The 7,274-nt window shown below is 38.2% G+C and overlaps 1 long non-coding RNA gene across 1 annotated transcript in view; it reads right to left on the bottom strand.

Annotated features, from left to right (window-relative positions):
* The window catches only part of LOC116558620, a 15,470-nt gene extending 8,396 nt beyond the window's left edge, over positions 1-7,074 (bottom strand). The window contains exons 1-2 of the long non-coding RNA XR_004272096.1: positions 6,928-7,074; positions 6,714-6,716 (exon numbers count right to left, since the gene is read on the bottom strand). This is a non-coding gene — a long non-coding RNA (uncharacterized LOC116558620). The remainder of the gene's footprint in view (positions 1-6,713; positions 6,717-6,927) is intronic.
* Positions 7,075-7,274: the final 200 nt, after the last annotated feature.

Below are 7,274 nucleotides of genomic sequence, written 5' to 3'. Positions count from 1 at the left end.
TACACATATATATATATAATATATATGATGGAATATTATTCAGCCTTAAATAAGAATATGCTGCCATTTGTGATAACATATGCACAAGAGGACATTATGCTAAGTGAAATGAGCCAGACAGAGAAAGAAAAATACTACATGCTCTATTTATATGTGGAATCTAAAAAGAAAAAAGAAATCAACTGTACAGAAACAGAAGTAGAAAGGTGGTTACCAGGGGTGGGGGGAAAGAGAAAATAGGGTGACTTAGGTTGAAGGATACAAAGATGCAGTAGTATCAGATGAGTAAGTCTAGAGATCAAATGTCCAGCATGGGAACTATAGTTAATGTATCATATACTGGAAATTTGGTAGGAGTGCAGATTTTAGGTTCTTTTACTACACACATACACACACACACACGAAAACTAGATGAGATTATGGATATGCTAATTTACTTAACTGTAGTAATCACTTCACTATGTATATGTATAGCAAAATATTATGTTGTAAACCTTAAACATGTAATAAAAAGGAAAAATATTAAAAGCCCTTTTCAAAGGAGAACTCGAACCAGTTATAACCTCCTTTCCATTACCTTGTCAAGCTTCACGTTTCTCTGCCTGACTTTCCTTAATCTGGCTTTATTTTCCAATGCTCCTGAATGCTAGTCACACCCTGTCTTTGCTCTTCCATTCCCTTCCTCTCCCTCCCTGCCCTTGATCCCTATCATGGTGTCTTTTTCCTCAGTGCCTCTGCCCAGAGGGCTGACTTTGTGAGGGATGCCTTCTTATCTCTCAGGTCCATCCATATACTGTTTACTGATCTGGCTTGGCTAGATATCTTCTTTTCCCCATAAAACCTTCTGCAACTGGAACATTTTAACTCTTTATTGCTCAGTAATTGTCTCTTGTGGGTTAATCCCATTTGCCCAATCAGTTTGTGAATGGTTTCAAGGCAGGTCCCAAATTTTTTTGCTGCTTTGGGTCTTTCTTACAGTGTCTAGCATGGTGCTTGAGGCACAGTAGATAAATAATAAGTACTGATGAACTGATCCTCCAGGCACCATGTCCATATCTGATAAACTTGGCTGTTGGCCATTTTGTGTGCATTAGAAATAGACCTTTGGCAGCAAGAGAGCCTTCTACCCATATGTGGCATCCACCCAGTTGACCTGAGATAGCCCCTGCATCAGTAATTGGCAACTTTTGATGGATGATCAATCCATCTCTTCATAGTGTATTATTTAGAAGCCCCATGATTTAGTGGCTTTAAGGAAAGAGACTGAAAAAAAGCAGGCCAAGGTCTTGGCACCCACTGTAAGTGATTCTGTGGAAGCATGCCTGCCCCCTCTGCTGGGGCTAAAAGGATGTAGGAGATTATGTTGTCCAAGCCCTGAAAAGAATGCCCATTCTCCTTTAGGCTAGGTGTTTCTTCTTGTTCATGATGCAAATGAAATATGAAAATAATAGATTGGTTTTTATTTCCCCCTTTGAAACCATGAAAACAGTGAACGTATGGTTCCATCTCTGCCTGTGATAGAAAGGAGAGATTGACATCGTCCCTTTTTTTTGGGGGGGGGAGAGATGTGGTCTTGCTATATTGTCCAAGCTGGTCTTGAATTCCTGGCTTCAAGTGATCCTCTTGCATTGGCCTCCCAAAGTGTTGGGATTACAGGTGTGAACAACCATGCCTGGCCCTGACATTGTCCTTTTTGGTGAGGAAGACTCAATGTTTCTTTTACTACCTCCTAATCTCTACTGACTCAGGGGCTGTCTGAGTGAAGCTATCATTTCAAAGGAGCGGCCAGGCGCGGTGGCTCAAGCCTGTAATCCCAGCACTTTGGGAGCCCAAGGCGGGTGGATCACGGGGTCAAGACGTTGAGATCATCCTGGCCAGCATGGTGAAACCCCGTCTCTACTAAAAATAGAAAAATTAGCTGGGCGTGGTGGCGTGCGCCTGTAGTCCCAGCTACTTGGGAGGCTGAGGCAGGAGAATTGCTTGAACCCAGGAGGCGGAGGTTGCAGTGAGCTGAGATTGTGCCATTGCACTCCAGCCTGGCGCCTGGCGACAGAGTGAGACTTTGTCTCAAAACAAAACAAACAACAAAACAAAACAAAACAAAACAAAGGAGCGTTACACTGCTTAGAAGTCTGAATAAAAGCGTTGGCTCTGTTTCCTCTGTTTTATATGCTATTTACAACACCAGTAGTTTTGTTGTTCTGGAGGATGGCTGTTCAAAATCGTGAATAATCTAACTGTATCCTTTGTATACCTCTTTTGTATTCTTTGCTTTTTTTTCTTTCTCCATGGCTTTCTAGTGCTTTCTTTTTTACAGCACCTGTTGCTGCAGGATGTTTTCCCCAAGAGCTGTTCAGGACTGCACTACAATGTCCATCTGGAATGGGCAGGATTGTATGTTTCCAACTTTCCTATTTTTCCTCTTCCCAACTTTAAAACTTATCTAACTTGTGCTTTATTCTCTTGGGGCCTGCTCTCTGCTAAGGCTGGTCCAGTGGGTGTCAGTCATTGTTTTAAATGTCTTCATGATACACTTCTTAAACAGATCTTCCTGGTGGAATGCAAAGAAATGCTCTAAGGCATCAGAAAATCCTGACATGTCTTTTTCCAGCATAATTTTATTCAGTGGCAAGTACTTTAAAATATCCTGGAAAACTAAGATGAATGTTGGTAAATGATGAAATAAAATGCAAAGTTCAAATGAAAAAGTATGTTAAAACATAACATTTAATAAATTTGTGCTCTTTGTGGAGGTATTTTGGGCTGTGACCTCTACTTTCCCATGTTTTTATCCATAAAAGCTTTGGAGGGCAAAGCTTAAAAAACATTCTGTAAATACTCTCTGGCATAATGGGAGGTTGCACAGAAAGGCAAACCAAAGGGGTCAGGGTAAGTTCAGGGAATCAGTGAATCAAAAACCAAGTTACTCCATATCCCAGAGGCAAAGCAGCTAAGGCTTGTGCAGATATTGCTGGAAGAAACCTAGAGTTCAGCAGAATGGATACTGGAAGAATGTCAGAAAAGTGGCAAGGATTTGGAACTGGGAAGCATAGTCAAAGTTGTGAGAACTCTTCCACTGGTTCTGTTGAATTCAACTGCTTCTAAAGGGGGTTGCTTTTCTCCCTTACGACTTAAAGGAGTGCTCTTCACACTGGACATACATATTCAAGATAGTTGGCAAAGACTTTCCAGGGTACTTTTAAGGGAATCAGTATCCATATCCTCAACTCATAAATATTTTCTCTCCTAAAATTTCCCGCTCTTAAAATAAGCCTGTGGCCTTCTCTCTACTTCCCTATTTATAATAAGCCTTCTCCCACTTGACAAAATAAATAAATATTTGTCACCATTTTAGGCCTTACTATGGTACATTGTCTCACGATATCAACACTTCCAGTGTCCAAACAAGGGGAGATTTCAAAATAATGACTTTGAGAAAGCAAATGACCAATGGCTAGTAGATGTGAGTCAGATGGCTTCCAATTCTTTTTTTCAACACACCTTTGTTGACTTGAAGGTTTCCAATTATTTGCTTTCAAAATTGAAGGAGAACTAAATTGAATTTTCAGATGTAAGATCATTACAAATTTTGATTGTAGATTATTTAATATGAAATTTGACATATAATTTAGAAGTTAAAGAATTGGGTCATCACTGTAGCCAAACTCCTTCCATTCCCATCACCACAGATGTTTTAACAAAGTTACTAGTGCTTTTGTCTATAACAATTAAAGGTAGAAACATAATTTATTGTTACAGGATAATTTTCATAAAGGAAAAATATTACATGTATATAGGCAATCATGAATGCTAAAATGAATCTGCTAAGAGATGTAGAACTGGTTTTTATCTTAAAGAGAAAAGAAATCTGATGTTTAGAATTGTTTTCTGAAGAGCAGGCGTCAATTGTTTATCAGTCAAAACTAGTTTATATTTTCATGGACAAGCATCATTTTCTTTACTTTCAACTTGCTACAGTGTACAGAGTTATAAAATAAACTGTCAAAGTCCATCAAAGGCATGTACCCTTATAGAATCAGAACACCTGCTGGTGGGAGGAGAGTCCTGCTAGACAACACCCAGCTTTTCATTCAAAGGAAACCAAAGAATCTCCTTACCCATGTCAAAGTCTTTTACAATATGCTTAACAGCTCCTAAACTCTGTCTTAGTCTAGTAATAAGTAATTTTTATCCAAAGATAGATGAACTAATTGAAATTAAAATCTCAGCAATTTAAAAACTTCACTAATCTCATTCAGAGATGTAGTTTCTTTTTTAAAAATTGCATTTATGAGGTGGGTGCAATAGTCTCATCTACTTGGGAGGCTGCGGTCAGGAGGATGGTTTGAGCCAAAGAGTTTGAGGCTAGCCTGAGCGGTGCAGCAAGATGCCATTTCTATTTTTAACAAGCATTTGTTTAATAATAGGTAAAAACTTTAATATATTTGTTATTTTGACAAGTTTTAATAATTATAAGGATAACACAACTCTGGAGAAAAAATTTAAACACTTAAAGTTACCAAATATTCAAAAATAATTTAAATAATATACATATTTTATTACAGAGAGGGTGATCAATAGAAGACATTTAAGCAAATAAAATTACATTAGGATAAAATCTTGTGAACAAGTAGAAGCTAGTCAAGAAGAAAAAGGAGTGATGTAAGTTTTCCGTTATAAAATTATATCACTCAATGCAAAAGAACTTGAAATCATAACCAACAGTCTCTTAGACCACAGTGCAATCAAATTAGAACTCAGGATTAAGAAACTCACTCAAAAACACACAATAACATGGAAATTGTAAGAGAGAAAGAAAGGACTTTGAAATAGGAAGAGAGGAAGTCAAATTGCCTGTTTGCAGATGACATGATTGTATATTTAGAAAACTCCATCATTTCAGCCCCCAAACTCCTTAAGATGATAAACAACTTCAGCAAAGTCTCAGGATACAGTGTGTGATGCTCCCCTCTCTGTGTCCATATGTTTTCATTGTTCAACACCTACCTATGAGTGAGAACATGCGGTGTTTGATTTTCTGTTCTTGTGTCAGTTTGCTGAGAATGATGGTTTCCAGATTCATCCATGTCCCTACAAGGACATGAACTCATCATTTTTTATGGCTGCATAGCATTCCATGGTGTATATATGCCACATTTCCTTGTCTAGTCTATCATCAATGGGCATTTTGGTTGGTTCCAGGTCTTTGTTATTGTAAACAGTGTCACAATGAACATATGTGTGCATGTGTCTTTATAATAGAATGATTTATAATCTTTTGGGTATATACCCAGTAATGGGATTCCTGGGTCAAATGGAATTTCTATTTCTAGATCCTCGAGGAATTGCCACACTGTCTTCCACAATCGTTGAACTAATTTACACTCCCACTAACAGTGTAAAAGTGTTCCTATTTCTCCATATCCTTTCCAGCATCTGTTGTCTCCAGATTTTTTAATGATCACCATTCTAACTGGAGTGAGATGGTATCTCAATGTGGTTTTGATTTGCATTTCTCTAATGACCAATGGTGACGAGCATTTTTTCATGTTTGTTGGCCTCATATATGTCTTCTTTTGACAAGTATCTGTTCATATCCTTTGCCCATTTTTGGATGAGTTTGTTTTTTTCTTGTAAACCTGTTTTAGTTCTTTGTAGATTCTGGATATTAGCCCTTTGTCACATGGGTTGATTGCAAAAATTTTTTCCCATGCTGTTGGTTGCCGATTCACTCTAGTGACTGTTTCTTTTGCTGTGCAGAAGCTCTAGCATTTAATTAGGTCCCATTTGTCTATTTTGGCTTTCGTTGCCAATGCTTTTGGTGTTTTAGTCATGAAGCCTTTGCCTATGCGCGTGTCCTGAATAGTTTTGCCTAGATTTTCTTCTAGGGTTTTGATGGCATTAGGTCTTATGTTTAAATCTTTAATCTATCTGGAGTTAACTTTAGTGTAAGGTCTCAGGAAGGGGTCCTGTTTCTGCTTTCTGCACATGACTAGCCAGTTTTCCCAACACCATTTATTAAACAGGGAATCCTTTCCCCATTGCTTGTTTTTGTCAGATTTGTCAAAGATCAGATGGTTGTAGATATGTGGTATTGCACCTGAAGCCTCTGTTCTGCTCCACTGGTCTATATCTCTGTTTTGGTACCGGTACCATGCCGTTTTGATTACTGTAGCCTTGTAGTATAGTTTGAAGTCGGGTAGTGTGATGCCTCCAGCTTTGTTCTTTTTCTTAAGATTGTGTTGGCTATGCAGGCTCTTTTTTGGTTCCATATGTTAGGGTTTTTTTTTTTTTTCCAGTTCTGTGAAGAAGGTCATTGGTAGCTTGATGGGGATAGCATTGAATCTATAAATTACTTTGGGCAGCATGGCCATTTTCATGATATTGATTCCTCCTAACCATGAACATGGAATGTTTCTCCATCTGTTTTTTTCCTCTCTTACTTCCTTGAGCAGTGGTTTATAGTTCTCCTTTACATCCTTTGTTAGTTGTATTCCTATTTTATTCTCTTTGTAGCAATTGTGAATGGGAGTTCGCTCTTGATTTGGCTGTCTGTTAGTCTGTTATTGGTGTACAGGAATGCTTGTGATTTCTGCATATTGATTTTGTATCCTAGGACTTTGCTGAAGTTGCTTTTTAAGGAGATTTTGGGCTGACACGGTGGTGTCTTCTAAGTATACAATCATGTAATCTGCAAATGGAGACAATTTGACTTCCTCCTTTCTTACTTGAATACCCTTTATTTCTTTTTCTTACCTGATTGCTGTGGCTTGTTAATTTTCTGTCTTGTTGATCTAATATTGACAGTGGAGTGTTAAAGTCTCCCACTATTACTGTGTAGGAGTCTAAGTGCCTTTGTAGGTCATTAAGAACTTGCTTTATGCATCTGTGTGCTCCTGTATTGGGGGCATATATATATGCCAACACTTCTTGTTGCAGTGATCCTTCTACCATTATGTAATGCCCTTCTTTGTCTCTTTTGTCTTTGTTGGTATAAAGTCCTTTTTATCAGAGGCTAGGATTGCAACCCCTGCTTTTTCCCTCTCCATTTGCTTGGTAAGTATTCCTCCATCCCTTTATTTTGAGCCTACGTGTGTCCTTACACATGAGGTGGGTTTCCTGAATACAGCACATAGATGGGTCTTGACTCTATGCAATTAGCCAGTTTGTGTCTTTTGATAGGGGCATTTATCCCATTTACATTTAAGGTTAATATTGTTATGTGTGAATTTGATCCTGCCATTTTGATGTTAGCTGGTTGTTTTGCCTGTTAG

This window comes from Sapajus apella, unplaced genomic scaffold (genome assembly GCF_009761245.1).
Source record: "Sapajus apella isolate SASKATOON/1434 unplaced genomic scaffold, GSC_monkey_1.0 scaffold22, whole genome shotgun sequence".
Classification (NCBI taxonomy): Eukaryota; Metazoa; Chordata; class Mammalia; order Primates; family Cebidae; genus Sapajus; species Sapajus apella.
This window is presented reverse-complemented; position numbering and strand designations above follow the sequence as displayed.